This window comes from Apis laboriosa, unplaced genomic scaffold (assembly GCF_014066325.1).
Source record: "Apis laboriosa isolate Shangri-la unplaced genomic scaffold, ASM1406632v1 scaffold229_cov158, whole genome shotgun sequence".
Classification (NCBI taxonomy): domain Eukaryota; kingdom Metazoa; phylum Arthropoda; class Insecta; order Hymenoptera; family Apidae; genus Apis; species Apis laboriosa.
In genome coordinates this window covers 54,101-75,220 of record NW_025222413.1, presented here as the reverse complement: position 1 = coordinate 75,220, position 21,120 = coordinate 54,101, and the positions used below count along the sequence as shown (strand labels likewise).

Below are 21,120 nucleotides of genomic sequence, written 5' to 3'. Positions count from 1 at the left end.
ACAATATATATAATATTGCCATAAAGAATTAACAATGATTGACGATGAAAATCGCTGGATCTATTGCTCAATCTCGAAATATTTAATCTTAAATATCTAAACAAGATTATCGATAATATTGGATAATTATTGATTTCTTCCAACCGTTTCACGATCAATTGCAAAATCAATTTTTACGAAATTAGAACGATGAGAGAACTATCGAACTGTCCGGAAATTTTCGACAGCTACTCCATGTTTTATGAATCTGGCATGAATCGTGGAGTTTCGAGTGATCGATCATCTGTACGTGATTAACTTTCGTTCATCCGTTCGAAGACAGAGATCAGTGAATCGTGTATCGAGCATAATTTCGCCCGGTTTGAAGCGTATTGTGATCTGGAGTCTATCAATCGAGAGGAATATTAGCGCAATTTATCGGATCATCATTATCCAGTGATCACCACGCATACACGATTCTCTGTACACATTATTTGCGCCCAAAAGCCCTCTAATACCTGATTGTTTCGTCAAAGCAGCGATCATAAACGGGTATCCTTGTCTCGTGAAACTGAATTTGTATTTTGAATGAATTGATGATGGAAAATAAAAGGGATTAAATGTTGCAGGTATTGAGCTTCTCTTTTTTTCTTTTTATAAATATATAAGCATCTTTATTCTATCTTGAAAGTGAAATTTCGTTTAAATTGCAAATAATGGAGAAACGATGAGATATTTAATTGTTGTTTAAATTGCTTTAATCGGGAAATTTAACTGTTAACTGTCTTAGAAATAAAAATTATTTTACCTATAAATCAGAGCTGTCTCTTTCTATCTATTCGTTCAATTTCGCTTAGTCTAACAAAAATTTAAATTGCTTAAAACTTAATAAATAAACCTCGATCGACACTTTTGCATGTAAAACTTTTGTGTTTACTTTGACCTCTCTAGAATCGATTCATTTATGAATATATTAATATGTATCTTTTTGTATACCTGTATAGTGAAGATACGTTGCCTCACAAATATCAGAGTTTGTCTCTCGAGTCATACGATGTTTCGTATTATATCACAGATAAATAGAAGTATAAATGGAACAACGTATCATATCAAATTTAATGAAATTAAATAATTTTAGAACACTCGTTCGATTTAATTTTATATTTATTAATTAATCAATTTATAACGATACTCCACTTTTATTTATTTTGGTTTTCTTCATAAAAGTGAAAATAAAAGAAAAATCTTTAAAACGAATGAAATTATGAAAAACTAAGGATCAAATGAAACTCTTTAAAGTTACAATTAATTAGTAAGAATCATCGTTATCTTTCCTGTTTCAAAGAAGAAATTGTAGAATGAATGTGTGTAATTATCGAAACATTTATTTTTGCACATTTATTTTTGATGAAAAATTTTTATTTTATCGGGAGTAGAGTAAAATAATTAAACGGACGTGTTTCCACTTTGAAAGAGTTAAAAATAAAAGCAGATTTTTCATTATTAATATACATATGTAAATTTATATTGTACTTCCGTTTTTGTTACGAAGAATGGTTTTAAAAAAAATTTATGTTTAACAAAAGTAAGATAAATGTTGCAAATATGAAATGGAGGAATGTGCAATTTTCTCGTGTAATTTGGAATAATTTAAATTTAATTTTTATTTCATTTTTTAAATCGCGATAAAACGAACAATTGGACATTATGAGAATTTCTTCATCAAATAAACGAGAGGGTTAATAATAATAATAATAATAATAATAAAAATTGAAGTGAAATAATAATTAATCGATAAATTTAAACATCAAACTTACCCAAAGCAAATGCAATACCTTTTACATTAGAATTGTAGATACGATGACGATAAGCTGTTGCTTCATATGAAAGGAGTGAAAGGAATCACCATTCAGCCAGCTGGTTTTATCCTGTCATCCAATTTTGTCGACCTAAAATATATTTCTGTCTTCTCGATCTTTTGCTTTCTGATAAAAAATACAAAAATCCTCTGCTTTAAAATTTTAATTTTTAAAAGCGTCTAGTATTGCCGAAAAATTTTACTAAATTTTTAATTTCGAAATATCATCTACATCGCTTATTTTATTTCGATTTCCTTACGAATTTAGCATATCTATTTTAATCTATGTATATTTAATCCAAATCGTGTAGTCGTGTGCTTATTTAAGCAGTATAAATGCAGCACGTTATCTATAAATACGTAATAGATACCAAAGGTACTCAAAGGTTCAACTCTTACAACAATTAGATTTATCTTCCTATACCTTGTGTTATATTGGCAATATTCATCGAACCATTCGAGTGTTCATCAGCGTTGATCTACGTCAAACGACTTATCGTCAACGAAAACACCCTTAACCGAGATTAAAGAAAATCTAAACGAGAATATTATTCCACTTTCGAAACTTTATACGTGACGTGTTCATCTTAATCCACCATCATTCGATCACAACACTTTTTCACGATCGTGAAATTCACGTTATTATGTAGGCAGATTTCTGGATCGTAACAGAAATTCACGGAAATCCATTCGTGCGAAATATTCGATAAAGTTCTGTAACAACAAGTACAATGGACGTGGCCATAAATAAAATAAATTTCTATGGATATTTCTACGAGAATATATGTATATATTATCCATTGCGTGTAGTGAGAACATGTGCATTTTATAACTGGAAAACTGCATTTTCGCGAGACTGATGCGATATTGGGACCGCTACATTTCTTACTTTCTGTCTGCTCGATTATTTATGGAAACATGCTCGTTATTTATGACGTTCCTGACAGGCGTTGCTTCGAGGATTATGCAGAATTTTTTTGATTTTATAATATACCTCGTTGACGTTCAATTTAAATATATTCACAATTTTATAATCTTTTTTTAAATAATCCTCAAAATAATTTGATAAAAAAACTTTTTAATTATTGTTGCATTAACTTTGAGTTTAATAAATTAGCGAGGCAAGATAAATTACGACGTTTAAAATATTTTTTGTTGGTACGATAATCTACAGTTTTTAAATAAAATTATTTAACGATAATAATATTATTATTTCACGTACAAAGGATTATATAAAATTTAAATTAATATCTGATTGGTAAAATTATACAGAGTATTAATTATTTATAAAATACCGTTGGAGATTTTAGAGATTAAAAATAATTGATTTTTATTTATCGAGATAGAAGGAATTTAAATTCGCTTTAGATGAAGCGAGACGAAAACAGAGTGCAACAATAATGCAATTTTTATTTGTTTCGGTCTATAGAATAGATCCTTCAAAGGTATTCTATGAATATATTAACACTCTACATAAGAATATATTCTTAAACAGATTATTAATTCTAACAAACTTATAAAGAAAGAATAAAATTATTTGTGAAAGATATTTTTTGAGTAGCGGAAAAAATTCATGGAAATAGAAAGAGATTTACGTACTTAAGTTGAATGTTGAGTGGTCGAATGCGCGTGTTGAAGCTTCTTTGACAGGATTAATTTTAACTTTTAATTGCCTTTTTTCGTCTCTTTTACGAGAAGATACATTTATTACAGTGATAGAGATTAAAAATCTGCATGGTTTAAGTATTCACAAAGAAATTTTATCTCTAAATGTTTTGTATTTTTCATTTTTTCCAGTTTTAAAAAATCATATTCTAAGCATTTGCACTTCTTTAATAACTCAAACAATTATTTTTCGTTCGAGCTTCTTCTTTTTTATTGCGATGCTTTTCATATCCCGCTTCATAATTTTCATCCCCTTTGGATATTTTTTAAGATGAAAAAAATAAAAGAAAAGATATCAATTATTATTCAATCATTTGCATTAGTATTTTTTAATCATTAATTCGAAAACTTATTATTAATGACCATGGTGGCAAATCGAAACAACCAAAATATTCACTTTAATCTATTTTCTAACTTTTAACGAACCTAACTTGAATATAATAGAACAATTCTAAAACTTTCTAATGCATCTACCAATTTTCCTCCAATTAAAAGTTGTATACGTTGAGAAATTTCCTTTTTTTTTTTTTTCATTTTTTTATTTTTTTTTCAACCACTATTCATTATCTATTAAAAATCTTTTCAACTATTAAAACATGTATTATATACTTGAAGATAAAGTATCTTTCCTCGGATCCTTCATCTATTTTTTAGTTAAAAAACGAAAGAGCTTAAAAGAAAATAGAATAAAAGATACAAAGATTATCAGGAATAAAGTGTTAAAAGGATGAAAACGAGATAAGAGAGTTCGCGACTTATCGATTGGCATACAGATGAACTTGACACAGTAAGTACAAGGATAGATGGATGATCGAGGAGCGATGAATATCAGGAAAAAGTGATAATCAGTGATGACCTTCGCGAAAAGAATTTGCTCTTGATATTTTGATAGATACATGATGAATAATAGGGTGTAAATCCATTTTTCAAAATCTTCTATTTAAAATTCTATTTAAAGATCTGGAAAGAAGAATTTCTCGTAAGAAGATACTGCATTGATTATTTAAAAATATAAAATATATCACTCTCAACGCGATAAAGGAAATTAATTTGAAATGATTCTGAGAGAGCAACTTACGAAAGTTAGTGAAAATGGATATGAATTCATAGTTTAAATACGATGGTAATGAAAAATATGCTTGTTGAATTTTGGAAAGAATATTTAATGTTTTTCTGCAAATTTCTTGAAGCACTATAATTATGTTAATAAAATATATTAGAAGATTTGTAAATTTTTTTTATTCAACTTTTATATTTCAATGTCAATTTAAATATCTTTTTTGTTGTAATTGTTGAGAATTTGCTCGTTGCAATATTATTATTTTATTTATTTTTTATCGTTGATTGATTTATTATTGAGAATGTTAATTCAAATATAAATATCTGTACAATTTTTTTTTTTAAGTTTTACGAGTTCAAATTTTAAAATTTTTAAAATCGAGTGAACATTTTCGTATTTTATAATTTATTTATTTACACATGAACGTTTAAATATTCATATGCTTATTGAATATGAATTTTTGAAAATGTTTAGAAAATAGTAAAATCATGACGTAATATAATTTGACGTTATTGAGAATTTATTCACCATTCTTTTGGAATTTTTGTTTCCTTTTATTTTTATGTTTAAAAATCTCGTATTCATCCGTAATGTTATAACACATTATATTGTAATATTAATTTTTTACAAATATCTTGACGTCACTTCATATTCTTCTGTCTCTTCAGAGATTTTCAAACAAATATCTATTAAAGTTTAAAATTTACTTCATATTCTTATACTTTTTCAACTTGTACAAACTTACTAGTTTGTCAAGATTTCCAATCATATTAAAGATTGATAATACCTAAAAAAAATTTCAAGAAAATTAATAAACGAGGATCGGATGTCCATCGATATAGTAAACCACTTTATCTGACGTGTCTCATTTCCAATTATACTTCCAAACCACCCTTTTTCATTTCGAAAAATATCAACTTGACCGAGTTCGATCGCACACTTTCTCTTGACCTGATCCAGCATTGCTTTTCAAGCCGTGTTCGTAATATAAGTCGTGTGGATTATCTGAATGAAAAACGATCCCTGGAAATTATAATAATAATTATTATTATTATTATACGATATTAAAAAATAAATTGAATTAGAAATTTTTTGGCTTATTCTTTTTTTTTTATATTATTTTATATATAATTTTATATATTAACAAATATATTAATATACGTACAGGTTAATATATTCGTAGGACATCTCTGGAGAGTATCTCTATTCTAGTTGGTTCAGACTTATTTATTAAGTTATAAGCAATTTAAGTTTGCATTGAAGAAGATGACTCTGTCACTTCACTCTATCTCGTTTCATCTAACGCAAACTTGAATTGTTTATAACTTAATAAATAAGTTCCAACCAACACCACAATCCACAAATGTATTATCATCTTCTGTAAATATGCATTTTTTAATAGTTATACTATTAAATTATCAAATATCATATCAAAATTGCAGAAATTCTTTTATCTTTTTGCATATCACGTGCATTACACGTTTTTATGTAAATTACGTTTGTTTATGTAAATTTTATAATGCACAATAACACTTGTACGTCACAACATTTGTCGTATTAATAAATATTCCTCTTCGACGATAAATATGATACAAGAAATGTGATGATATTCCTCCGTAAATTGCAATAGTATCACAATATTACAATCTTCGTTAAAGTATTCGAGTTCTCAAAATAGCATACATTTCATTCATTATCTTGAACTTGGTACATTACCGCTAAATTTCTTGAAATTCTCGTAATAAACGCCTTATCTCGGATACAATTCAGTTTCCATTTCACAAGAGTCGCGATGAGGCTTTCTTCGAGCGGTGCCTTTAATTCTTTTTTTTTTTAATTCTCAAACGGAATAATCTGGTTCGTTTGATCTCCTCAGAGGTTGAACTCGTTCCAGTTGCACGCGCAGACAATTCGAATCGATCGTTCTCATTGTCAGTGTTATCGTGGCCATTAATCAAGGATACCTTCGCGGATCTTGTCTTGCATTCATTGTCTCCGTAAAAGTGGCATCGTTATCTCGTGTTCGGTAGTCGCGAATGATGCTCCACTTTCACGCTTTTGTCTGGAAGAAATCATTAACCACGTCCGATTGACCACGTGTTATGATTTTTCGTGATTGAACGAAGTGTTTGTGATGACTTGCCGTCGAGCAATAAGTTTTATTGCATATAATCATCATTATATCATAACAGGTTTTGACATTGTAACTTTGTCAGAAATCGTGTAATTTTTATTTATTCGATATAATTATTGAAAAGATATATGAAAGATGGAAAAGAAGGATCGAAGCTATTCAAGTTTTTGATCGATTTCGACTGTTCCACAATCTTTGGCCAAAAATCACGACCATTTAATTTAACATATTTCACGTTTTTAAAGTCGAAATTAAAAGAAGAAGAAAAATACATCGAAGGCTTTTAAAGAACAACGGTTCTTACGAGTTTAAATAACGAATATTTAAAATTGAAGTGGTTAAAAAAAAAAAAAAAAAAAAAAAAAACAAGATAGAAAATTCCTGTTTCAATTCCACTTTCCAATTTCTGCTCGAACGAAATAAAAAGCGAAAGAGAAGATAGAAAGTTGGTCCATAGACTGAGAAACTTGTTACCGGTAGAAACATCGTGGCGAACAATGGCTGCAATTAAAAACTTCTTCTATTCTGAAGTTGGAGCCGGGTGTGTGGTCTATTACAGAATCGGGTTATACTACATAAGAAAAAGTTTCCACCCGTGCAAGCAGTGCATCTCCAAGACTTTTCCTCCCGGTTGATCCCGCCGAGAATTACGACACTTCCGATGCATTGGACAACCTGAAGGCAACTTGTACTACTTGAGCGAACTTCTAACTTGAGAAGAAAAGGTTTCCAACTTTTTTTTCTTCCAGTTGATTTCAGGCCGAGAGTTACAACTTTTATCCAATTTTTTATTGTCTTCTATCGAATTTTCACACCTAAGTAACTTTTTTTTTTTCTTCCCTTTGGTAGAGGGAGAAGATTTTTGCGAAAGGAAATAAAGTTTAGTAACTCCGTTGAAGTTGAGTTATATCACTTGATGAATATTATTGATTATCAATAAGAAGATTTTGGAAATTAGACAATTGAAATAGTAGATTAAATTTTGTTATATTCTTCGATGAATGTTTCCAAATATTCTTTTCTTTTTTAATCTATTTACTTTAACATTATTTAAAATAAAAAATATCTTCAATCACTTTTTCTTAACTATTTATTTGCTACGATTTGCTAGATATTACATATGATTGGCAAACACTTCATTTCTGATAAAATATCTACAAAACTTTTCTAATCAACTCGCAAAATAAGAGATTCTCGGACTTATCGTGTAATATAGGTCTAATATAGCAGTTATATCTCTTGAACAAAGTTCTTCTTCTAAGAATATAATACATTTAGAAGAGTCTCTCGATCGATTCAATTGCGATTCGCTATTCGAATAGACTCGATCTAAAATTCTTTCAACAAGTAACCAATCTGAAAGACTTTTTCTCGGTCAATTTCATGAATATTGCAGAATTCGATCGCATACATGTCTGTTGATATCACATGTCTGTTATGACATACAACAATTCTATTTGAAAAACTATTTTATGGACTGTAATAATATCATTATTGTTTGTATTAGTTTTTCTTAGATTTTAACTATATCAATGTTTCCACGTATCCTGTATAATTTAGAAAATGTATTGCAATATATCTAATTTATTTATTGTTTTCTAAATATTTTTCGTAACTGAACAAAATCTTATCTAAATTAATATAATTAGATGTAAATAAATGTTATTCATAACCTGCACAATTAAACTAAAAACCTAAAAATTAAAACTAATTAAAACATGTAAAAATCAACGAAATATTTATTCTTTATTAAAAAGAATTACTTTAAAAGAATGCTCATTTTATTATTTCCATTTCATCGATTTGATTAAATTCTGCCAGCAAAATCTTTAAAATGCTCACAGGCATCGATACAGAGCCGCCAGCTTGTCTCGCTACAATGCGATCCAAGTACAGATTAAGAGGAACTTGGAATTCTCTCAAGGCCCGATCACTCGTAATCTTTTCAACAATGTTCTTTGCTATTATTTGTCAAAATCATAAAAATACGTTTGTCTTCAAATACCCCTCTGTCCATAGAATTATTTCTTTATTGCATTCTAAGAAGTAAGGATGAAAGGTAAAAATTATAAGTGTCTGACATTCGATTGATTCGTTTCACTTTGATTAAAGATTATGATTTGTTTGCTATCGATACATTATTAGTTCGAGTGAAATATCAATGTTTCTTTTTAAACAACTTAAAAACACGTATTTGTTCTTTTAAAAATATTTCTTATATATCTTCATTTTTGTTTTATCTTCATTTTTATATTGTATAATTACGAATAAATTTTATTAAACTATGACGAATCTTCTTCAATGTATTCGTTTTAATAAATTTCATTCGATATTTTGTTATAAAGGATACTTATTAAATATCTTGATCAAATTAATAAATTTATCGACTAATCATTTCAGATTCAGATCTTTCTTCCAGAAGGACACTTCACTAGGTTAAGGAAAACATACAAAATTTCAATAAATATCCATTCTGTTAAAAACTAGGTCAATCGTTTGCACCATATGCACTATTTTCTCATTAAAACGTTTATGAAATGCTAGTGTGATTTCTTGCAACTCTGTACCTCAACTCTGTATCTCTATTCCATTTCTATTCTGTTTTAAAATATATTATATGCAAAACATTCTTGGAATAAATATTTGAAATATTTTAAATTTTGTTTTGCATTTCTATTTTTAATAAACGATTACAAAAATCTTAATACAATTGGTACATTTTATTATTTTATGTATTATTCTATTTGCTATTAATTTTTCATTTTATTTATATATAAAGTATTATTCATAAAAACTATTATCATGTATAACTAGAAAATTTATGCGAGCATTTCAAATATTTATTATATCTACGCTTCTGAAAAGAGAAGAATCAAGTTATTTTCTGTTTTAGAATTATATATTATTATATATAAATAGACGAATTAAAAAATATTTGTTACGAAATATTTGTTCTGCATGAATTCATTGAATTGGATTTAAACGAAGAATATTTCTTTAGTCGAGAGATAAATAGTATTTCCAAACAGTAATATACTATGCTCATAAATGATTTCAGATACGTAAGTACGAACTATTTCATTCACACGAACGTTAATCCTCTTACGTTAAGAGCATTTTATTAATTGCTGCTTACTTTTGTTCGATTATGTTAATCTTTATTTAAACACACAACCAAATTAAACCAAATCTTTCAATTGTATTAAATACGTATAAATTTGTTATCGTTCCTTAATCTCTCAATTTTCTTATCATATCTTCAAATCTCGTTAAAATAATTGTATCCAAATAATAGAAAAATATAAATCGTTTCATCTTTGAATTATCATCAAAAAATTAAATCTTGACATCATCTTAGATTTTTGCGATGCAATTATTAAGATGGATAAGTGCACGCGATGTGCATTTTTTCTTCGTGATTTAATTAAAATTCTGTGATTTTTTTTTATTACGTTTCGTAAGTTTTCTTTTATAATTATAAAACAAAATTTATAAGAAAGATCTTCTATCTTCGTCAGCTGTCTCCCTCTGTCTCCATTATCGCTTCATCCAACTCAAACTTAAATTACTTACTTAAATAACTTAATAAATAAAGCTCAACCAAGTATATCAACTTTCGTGTTCGTTTTGGCCTCTATAATCAACTCTCCAAAGATATTCCCCGAATATATTAATCCATATTACGTTTATTGTACAATTCTTCCATAGAAACAATCATTTCTGTATTTTTCAACTATTACTTACTATTCTTGTATCTTTTATGAAATAACACTTACGTTACACATCACATTATTCATCATAAAACAATCTATTCCCGTCCAATTTTATATCGTCAAATTATTTTACAGATTCTATCCAATATAACAATTAAACATTAATTAAACATTATCCAATATAACAATTAAACGTTTCATCGAAAAATCTTCTCCAAACGTTAACAACCCTTAAAAGTAAACTCGCAATAGATAGGTGGACGAGGTCGATACCCGGTTTACGGCACGAGTAATAAAACGTCGAGACCACGTGTCGCGTAAGCCGGGGAACGAGACAGAATTTTCGACGTCTAAATGGTACGTTACTCCCATGGGTAGACGCGATCGGTTTCTTGATACGTTCTTATTCCCTTTGGTCGTCAAGGAAATGATTGTCGTACGGCGAACGTCGTCGTCGAAAAGTAACAACAACAATCCGAACTCTCGTGGAAAATACGAGGTACGAAAGGGGAGGATATACTCTGATAAATGGAGAACTATCGTCTTAAAATCGTTGAGACGACGATAATTTATCCGTCTGGCCAATGTTGGTCAAAAATGAACTAATAGTTTTTTTTTTTTTTTTAACTTTTCTATTCGTTTATTGGATATAAAGGGAAATTTGTATTAAATAAATCTGCTTATAGATTTATTATAGAATTAATTAATTTGTGTCAAGGCTGAATTGTGCCTATTTATATTTTATTTATGTTAGCCAACTTTTTATAATGTCGGTATATTTTTATAAAAAAAATGCGTGGGAATAAATAATTTTCTTTTATCTTTTTCCTTTTCCCACTTATATTCCCATTATTATATAGTTTTATTTATAATTGAATAATCATGTATGTTGATATAATAATATATAATATAATATAATATTAAATATAAAATATAATATAGGTTTTAGCATAATATTAGCTACCGAAACAAAAGACTATATTATTATTACGAACAAAGCTTTATTTAATGAAAACACTAACTATCGATATTTCGTTATTGTAATCAGCTCTTTCATCGATTTGTTTATGAATCTCTAAAATGAAAATTGTTTAGAATCATCTAACTTCAAGTGGCAACGTTATTGCATATTGGAATCTATGTCATCGATGAGGCATTTTCTTTGAACTCGATGTTGGAATCAATAAAAGCTTGATCGATCGATTCACATTAATCACCGTCATATTATTTGCTAGCATTAAATTATTCAGGACAGGAATTAATTACACAATTACGCAAAGCTTATATGCTTTTACTGGGATTAGTATATTTTATTTATATCGATTTGCAATTCCGAACAAAATGATTTTCAATGTATTTAAATTTTGTATATGCATAAAGTGTTCTTTCCTTGAAAAATATTTTGTCTTGAAATACATACTTTCCTACATTTCTTACGTATTACTTAACGATTCAATTTATAGATAACAAATAGAAAATTCTCTAAGAAAACTGAACACTAATAAGAAAAATTTTGTTTTAAAAAAAGAGAGATATTTTCATATTCTAGATATTCGATGTTTTTAAATACCTTACCTAGATATATCATTTTCACGTATCCAATAGCAAGGATATCATCAAGCAACAGATAACAGATAATAATAACGACGTACCAGCAAAAAATGTCCATGATTCAAAAAGGATTCAGGGGTCTTAAAAGAAACTTAAAGGAGAGCTCGTAACGACACACTCGTGAATAGACGGAGCGTGGTAGTTAGAAAAAGAGGGAAAAAGAGAAGAGAGTGGAAGAGAGAGAGAGAGAGAGAGAGAGAGAATGGCACGCCGCAACAGAGAAAGACGTCGCGAGCACGAGAGAGGTCCGGCGCCTGTGCACGTCGCGACGCTCAGTCTACCGGCGTCGTCCGTGAAACATGAACGGTCCGAGTCGTTACTTTGCCGGCTAAAGTCGCGTGGATCTCGTGCCTGTTGGAAATTCGCCTCGAGTGTCGTTTCCACTGCTCGAAATCGTTTCTTCGATTCGTTTCACCGCTATTTCGCGCGAGTGTGTGCTCGATAAAAAGTAAAAATTCGTATTCGATCGAAACGATGGTTTCGGCGGTTTGTGAGGAAGGTGTCTCGAGAACAGCTCGTAAATAGTTTTTCAAAGTGGTTTAAAACGTGTTGAAAAAAATAGTTTTCATGAAAGAAATTCTCGATTCTACGATTTCTATATTTCGATTTTCCAATGGGAGTTACAGTTTCGAAGTTTGAGCAGTGAGAAGAATGTTTGAGAGAGGAACGATGTTTGGGGAATTAGTGTGAATTGAGCGGAAGTTTCGAGAGTGAAAAATATAAAATGCGGGCAGTGTAGAAAATTTTCAAAGCTCGATGCAATTTTGAGTTTATTGGAGGTAATTCCGATATCTCGGTTTAAAATTTTACATTAATCGCTCGTGACAATTACGAGTTTGTCTACGAAATTTTAACGAAAATTTTCTACCAAAAGAAATGAAATTATCGTAATTAATGTTATCGATGGAAAGTGTACAAATATAGAACTCTATATCGCTGGTAACAACAATATGATCTCTACTCTTGCTGCACAATTTTCTAGCGTTAAATTTTGATATGTCTCAATTGGCAGTGTAGCGAAGAGATAAAATTCGCGAATTTAAACCAAAAAATCATTACATAATTATGAAAATGAAATCATAAATGGGGAAAACTTCTTCTTTCTCTCAAGGGGCAAATTTTTCACCAAGAAAATGAAATTTTTATGACCAAGAGTTTATAAAAAGTGGATAAAGCGGTAAAAATGTTTGAAATTATTTTTATCAACACAGCGCTTGCGTTGCTCGAGCTCCTATCTTTTTTTCTCTCTCTCTCTTTCAACGACATTGATCCAAATTAATCTATTTCGCGTCGAAAATACGTGTTTCGCAAAACGTTGTCAAAAGCAAACTATTCGAAATTGTTTAAAATATCTTTTTACAGATTTAAATTCTATTTTTAATTCAAAAAAGTGAAGAATGTGTCGCGCACAGCGACAATACCTTTCCATTTATCGAATACAAAGATATTTAAATGAAATGGAAAGAAAATGAAGAAAAGTATTTCATGAAACTACAAAAATATATCTGTTTCTTTCGAATACAATTATTACTATTATTATCGATCGTTATATTATTGGTCGCGCAACAAACTTTCTATTGCATTCTATATTTCCTATATTTATATTTATTAAATACTTTTAAACTCTACGGCGTATAATTTCAGCGTTTCTCGCATTTTTCTACTCGACTATGAGCGTTTTAACTAGTTCGTACGATTCGTAATGCTGAACTGGTAAAATTAAGGAAATCGTCGGTGGCGGAGGATCCATTCCGGAAATAATAATCAGTTTCGCAGTGTTTCTTCCCGTTTTCATTACATTTTCGCTCGTGGCATACAATATTTCCCGCATGGGAAAACATCTCGTATACGATAGACCGGTTCGTATACCAGACAATGCATTTCCGCGACATAAAGCAAAAGAAAATTTTGCCGATGCAAGCGGATAATAAAAGCAGTCGTTTGTCGCTCGATTCATGGAGAAAAATTCTTGGAGAAATTCACGGATCTCGTGCGATCGTATTCGAGTATCTGTGAATTCGAATTTCTCTCCAACATTTCTATGGGAATTTTTTGATTCTTCTGCAAATCTTAGAAATTCGAACGACTTTGATAGCAAATCTCGAGGAATGCGCGATATCCATCGGAAGTTGTAACGATAAAACAGCTCTCGATGCTTTATTAAATCTCCAATTTTTAGGGAATCTCCTTAGATTTTTTTAAACCTTCGATTATCGAAAAAGAGAAAATTTATTTCTCTTCTCTTCTCATTTTCATCCGTGAAAATTTCTCGCTGAATTTTTCTCCAAGGAACAATGGATTTTTTAATATTACATTCGAAAATGTCGTTTCAACTTGGCTACTCGAGGAAAAATAACATTTTGTGCTATTCAGCCGAGAAACGTGTTCATTTCGTGCCCTATACGAGAAGCTTAAGCAAACGCGAAAGTTATAACTCGATGAAGAATGTTGCGTTCTATACAGACATATCCGACAGTTCTGCGAGCTTAATAACCAACAACACGCAAGATAATCGACCCTCTTTCTATAACACACGGGTGGGGAACGCAATATTAACGCGGTTGAAAAGAAACGTGTCTTCATCTTATGCGCGATTTTAAACTCTATATCGATCAGTTTCGTAGAAAATATAAATATAAGTGTTGTTGTTTTATAATTAAAAAAAAATTTTATATCTTCTTTTTAATTTTATTCGAAAAATTCGGAATAAAAACCTTTAAAATCTCTCTCTTTCCTTCTTTCTCTCTACTCTTTTTTCTTTTCGTTTTCGATAACCAAGAAAAATTTCATATTGGGGAAGAAAATATATCGATAGAATATAACATTATTGCTAAAGTATTCTTCAATATTATACTCGATTCATCGATTTGTGAATAAATTATGAATAAATAATTATGATACGGATGAAAATATATATTGTAATATTTTTAAATAAGATTACGTTTTATTCACGGTCACTGATATTATATATTAATTGTTATTGTTAGACACTATTATGACGTCAACGAGAATATTATGTTTCGTGACATTATATTTTATGTAAATTATTGACACAATATCATGAGACGAGTAAGAATACATTATTTTCACGCGTTGGTGTCAAGCGTGATATATTATTATTTAAACATTTATTATTAATACATTATTATGATTTTATTATTTATTCGTGTATGTTATTAATGTAACGATATTACGATTTAACATCTTAATATAAAGGAAAATATTTCGTTCTTCGCGGGAAAAAGAAACGATCGATACTTATTTTCTTTTTGTTTAGTTTCATAATTATTTTCTTATTTCGAGTACATAAAAACGTAAATGCAATCTTTTTGCAAAATGAACAGTTAAAATGAACAATAGAATGTTATTCTATTTCTATTCGCAGTTTCAATTCGAATAAATAATATAAAACAACAACGCAAATTGAGAAAGAAATATCGATACGATAAATTAGATCAAATGTTGTGAAAAATGCGTTAAAAATATAAATTTTCGGTGGAATAACTATGAATTTTTACTTTGTTTTTCTGCTTTTCAAAAACAAGTAAAGTAGTTGAGTAACCAAGAAAAAAATAAAACATATAAAAAAAAATTGTTGATCAAACGCAATATAAAATAAAATTCATTAAAAATAGTTTTTGAGATGTATAAATATCAATATCAAACGAAAATATTAAATCGATTTATCTTCATCAGAAAAAATTCATAAAATAATAGATAAATATTTATAAAAAATAACTTTTATTTCTTTGTAAATTCACAGCCAATCTCATACTTTTTTTTTCTCTTTATATTAATACGCATAATAAAATTTCTTCGTACAACTTTATGTCGTAGACAGAAATATTAATACGATCGATATGCAAATCGATATACCATGTATCGAGAAAAAGATGTTTTTAATTAATGAACTTGATACATATATCGAGAATCTGTCCTTCAGTTTTTTTCTTATTTAAACATAGAATAAATAAATAAATTTGCAATCATTTCAAATTAAAAATAAGCGAAAAATACATATTTCTATATTTTCTTGAGAATTGAACCATACTTAATAAATTCATCCCCATCTAACGTGTTAAAATATTACATATACATATATGAAAAATGAATTTTTCGTTTCTATTCGTTTCTATTTCGAAACCTAAAAACGCATTTTCCACGATCTATCACGCTTCCTTTCAGTTAAGCATACATTTAACAATTATGCATACTGGTCATTGTTTTTCCGCAAGTTCGCTGTTTGATCGCGAACAAGGACGCGTGCAAAGACGCGGGATTGGTACGTGATTCATTGATAGACAGGAACTGGCACGCGTACGTAAGAGACTTTATCGAGAAAATAGATCCGTGCCGCTCGATGGTTAACCTTTTTATTGGCCCGACTCCGCGAGTGCGTTTCATTAACAGCGAACGCTCGCACCGGAATCGCCTTGGAAACCGTTATTACGATTCGAGCCTTCCGGGTGTAAAGCCGTGAATTTATTTCACAGTCACGAATCACTCTCGATCAGTATTTTTGCTAGCGGATACTCCAAGTGATTGTACTCTTATCGCGAGAGTTTCAATTTTAAATGGAATCTTCTTAGCATTCCTTTCATCATGTTGGATAGAAATTTTAGATTGAACTTGAAAACAAGGTTCGTCCCTTTCGTCTCGGAAGCAAAGTTGACAATTTTCTCAGATTATCGAAAAATTTATCGCGCTTCGATATTTTTTTATTTTAATCATTAAAAGTCTTAATATTTTTCTTAATAATTTATTTGTCTATTCGAAAATTGTACTTGAATCACTTTTCCATTTAGATTTTTAATTAAATAACAAAGAAAAGGATAAAAATTTTCGACAAATTTTACTTTTTACAATTTCATTTTATCTCCGTTTTAAAATGTGGTCTACAGATTTAATTGTAATTCGCCGATGCAAAAAATTGAAAATTATTGTTTGCTGTATATGTAATGCTGTATATCGTGGAAACTGTTGTTCCGGTCGAGCATCGAGAGCTTCGTACCGAGACCTTTATAGGTCTCTAAGATCGTTGTCCGTGTTAAAAGCTTTTTGGTCGGATGATGTTTGGGGTCAACGAGCAGTTTGGGTTTGCGTTTAGGAGTTTCCAAGGGAAGAACGATATTTGGTTAATTGAACGATGCTGCTGGGAGATAATTGAACTTTGTGGAAATTAAGAGTCGTTAGTTTTTGCCGAGGCTAAAGGTGACTGCTTCGTGTACCCAAGATAATTTCGGTCTCGATTAAAACTTTATAAATTGATTTTTACGTATAGTTTCGATGGTCCTTTCGAATCGTCAGTTTTTAGATTTGAGAAACATTTCTTGACGAGTTCAAATTAGTAGTTTTTTCATTTAACGAATGATTTAATAAATTAATCGTTTCAATTTTTAATCTCTCTTAATCATTCGTAATTTTCAATCGTTTTGAAATTACTGTTCGAAGTTTATTATGTGTATTGTTTAAATAACAAAAATTTTTCAAAATATTAAATAAATATAAGTATAACTGATTGTAACATCACGAATCGTCGAATATTTGATGAGTCAAAATTAATCGTTCACATGTTGGAAAAGCATTTTAATTCGTGCAAAAATTAAAGTGTTTATCCGATTCATTCGATGAGTCAATTATTCTATTCTTATTTAAAGAGATACGAGTTTATTCTTCGAAAGAATCGTATGTAATCGTGATTACATAAATGTTTCCAATGTATTTTTATCATTCTCTTTCTGGATATTTCGAATTCATTGAAATATTATTTCAGATCTTATCCAACGTTATCCAACAACTTTCAAACCCATTTGCTGATTTATTCTTTTTATATAATTACGTTCTTTTTTCCTAATAACAATGAATTCCTATTAACTTTTTTTACGCAAAAAGAAACAAATAAATTCCAAATATTTAATAATCTCATAGGGATCTGAATGATTTCGAAAAGTGTGAAGAATCTGGATGTTGGATCGAGATCACACAGGCGAAAATATGCGGTTCTTTCACATAGAATTCCATGCTTATCCGTCTAGATTCACCCATCGTCACGAACAATTTGCATACGCAAACGTCCACCGACTGTTGGCATTCGATCGCGGCCACCATGTCGTCTCTATGAATATTGCAGTATGTAAATGCATCCCTCTTGAACTTGCTCTATTTTGTGTCACCGTTATTTTCTCTTTCTGCCTCGTCATCTTATCCTCCTCGCACCAAAGTTATCACAATTTTTCAATCTTGATAATGCAGTACTTACTCTCGTGACACAAGATAAACCCGAAATCAACGGGTTGCTCCAATTTTACGTCGAGCAAAGTTAATGAGATTTCCTACGATAATTCAGAATATTGCATTAACTACCAAATATTTTCTTATAATCTATTTAGTTGATTACAAATTTATTTATAAAACAAATGAAACATCTCTGTGGTGATATTTTGAACATATTTTGATATTTTTATTAAAAAATTCAAATATTAACTCCATCGCTATCACACTATACTTGATTAATTTCAATATTTTGAGCTTCCAAAAATTATAGGATGCAGAATATTTTTCTAAATATTCATAATTAATTAATATCTTGATATTCTTCAATCCATTTTTTTGTCTCGATATTTTTAACGTTTCAAGTATCGAGCGATCATATTCGCATAATTTCGAATTTTGAAAGAGAAAGAGATTTCATACATTTATGAAATCCTCGATGTTACTCGCGAGATGAAGAAGAAGACGAAAATCGTGATGAATCGTGAGATCGAAACGAAGAGAACAATCGACGTATTTATCTTGTAAACAGCGTTTGTTGAGAAATTGATCGACGTTTACTCGGCTGATTGCTCGATACGTAAGCTTCCAATAGAATGACACGTTCCACCAGGAAATTATCTGTCCGCCATTGAATTAGTTGGTCACATATTTCACTTTGCCTAAAGACACGCGAATGAAAGTTTCATTCCTGTATTCACTTTATCGTTATCGTTCGATAACCATGCCGCTATTAATTGTTTTATACATTGAAAATTTATTTAAGTATTTTATCCATCATTTTCTTTCATTTTAAAACTTATGATTCGCAGAAATAGATTTACTATTACTTATTAAATATTAAATAAGAAATATAATCCAATATCGATAATTAATTGTACAGCTTTCTCTTCTTTTCGTTTTTCATATCGGATAAAAACTGTCTTCAAATTTATAAACTTCGTTACAAATATCGTGGCAATACTTGAGTCTTATCGATTGACGAGAAAAGGCGAAAATTGATTTATTATTTGAGAGTATATAGTATACTCTTCATTCGCTCCATCTTCATCATTTATATCCTCTTCAGGTTTAGGAGAATAAAATAAACTCTCATTTTATCGTGTTTCGACGTATACGTTGTATCGCCTTATTTTTATTTCAAACTTCTTAACAAGGAAATATCACCTATAAAAGAAAGGAAATTTTTCTATTTGTATCGCCATATTTTATAATTTATGAATACCATTAAATTCATAAATAATAATAATAGATGACTGTAATATACATGATTATAAATAATCTTCTAGAAAGGTATAATCCACTATCTTCTAGATTTTCATTTCGTTTGACTACTTTCCACTCATTTGAGAAATATTGCTCTTATCTAGAGCGTGACCATAAAGCGTGGACATTTTATCGTTCTTCCTGTTTCCACATCGAGTTTCGCAACAAACGATTCGAGAAATATGGCTCGTTTGCTCGAATTTTACTCGACCATTCTTCTTTCGATTCGTTTTTCCTTCATCGATTTGATCTAGTTGCTAGTTTCGATCGCGTTTCAAAGTGGTTACCGACACACCTAATATGTTTTCGATTAACTTATCCGCCGATTAATCCAACAGTAGGGTTAACTGTCTTCCAGCATGGGGAAATCGATGTATCGGATATGCGCAATATCGGTAAATTTATATTACGTGTACGTGTGTGTGTTAATATATTCATGAAATACTTTTGAAGAATTTATTCTGAAATAACCACAAAAGTTGGTGGTTAAAAAAATGAAATTGGAATTTACGAACGAAGCCAGACTTAAGTAGAGTACTTGCTTTGTTCAAAACGTAAATTTGAATTGTTGATATATAAGTTCCAATCAATATTTTTATATAGTTTTGAAAAATTTCCTAAGTAAAGTAAAATTAACTATTTTCCAATTAAGTCAAATAATCGATTGTATCATCAACCAGACATCGTAGAGAAAATACGGAAATTAGAAAAGACACTTATCGATAGCTCGTGAAGATTGATTCTTTGGATCTAGACATCGTTAAATATCGATGAGAAGTGTGTTTTTGTAATTTGTATGGAAATGTGGAAAAGAAGATAAATTAGATTCTATCGATTTAGTTTTATAATTATTTTTCCAAGTTATGAAAATAATTACAAATGAAAGAGAAACGATTAATAATAATAACAAAAATAATTAAAAGTTTCAATTATAATTGTTAGATATTTACATTTCATACAGAATAATAATATTTCGACTGCCAATCTCAGTTAATTTATATTTGACTTTTTTATCTTCTCATTTGATTTTTTATATTTTCGTAATCTTTCAAAGATTGTTAACGATTCTCCCAATCGATTTTTACATTTTACGTAACGAAATAATGTGTCTATGGAATAATTTCTTAGACACGAGATTGCAACGTCTCGGAAATGACACTTTGTTTCTTTGAAAATAAAAGAAACCATTGAACAATGAGATTTTAAAGATGTTTTCACAAGTGCATTTTAATGCGTCTTGCGCGATGCTTGTTTCATTTCGTGTTAACATCCATGTTTCTGAAGCGATGTTAAGCTCCATACATATTGATGAGAGCAATTATATTCTGTAAAAATTCTTTTTTCGAGCAAAAACACACAGTTGAAAATAATTATAATTCGATTCATCAAAATTTTTAGAACATTACGTATAATTCAAGTTATTAATTCAATTCGAAATAAATAGCTTCGTAGTTATTAGCACCATTAGAATTACATTTTCGTAAAATTTTTATAAATCTTCAAACAATTAAATTCTCTTCCTTTTTGTGTTGTTTCGAAATTAAACGACAAACTCGAGATGTAT

The 21,120-nt window shown here is 29.5% G+C and overlaps 1 protein-coding gene across 3 annotated transcripts in view; it reads left to right on the top strand.

Annotated features, from left to right (window-relative positions):
* LOC122713085 (octopamine receptor beta-3R-like) overlaps window positions 1–21,120 on the top strand; it is a 102,545-nt gene that overhangs the window by 44,409 nt on the left and 37,016 nt on the right. Inside the window, exon 1 of one of the 3 annotated variants that reach the window (XM_043933225.1) lies at window positions 12,357–12,537. The exons of 1 other annotated variant lie outside the window; for it this stretch is intronic. The gene's annotated coding sequence lies outside the window, so the exon portion shown is untranslated. Of the gene's footprint in view, window positions 1–12,356; window positions 12,800–21,120 lie in introns of those variants that run through there. One more of the 3 variants, XM_043933223.1, reaches the window with a different exon arrangement.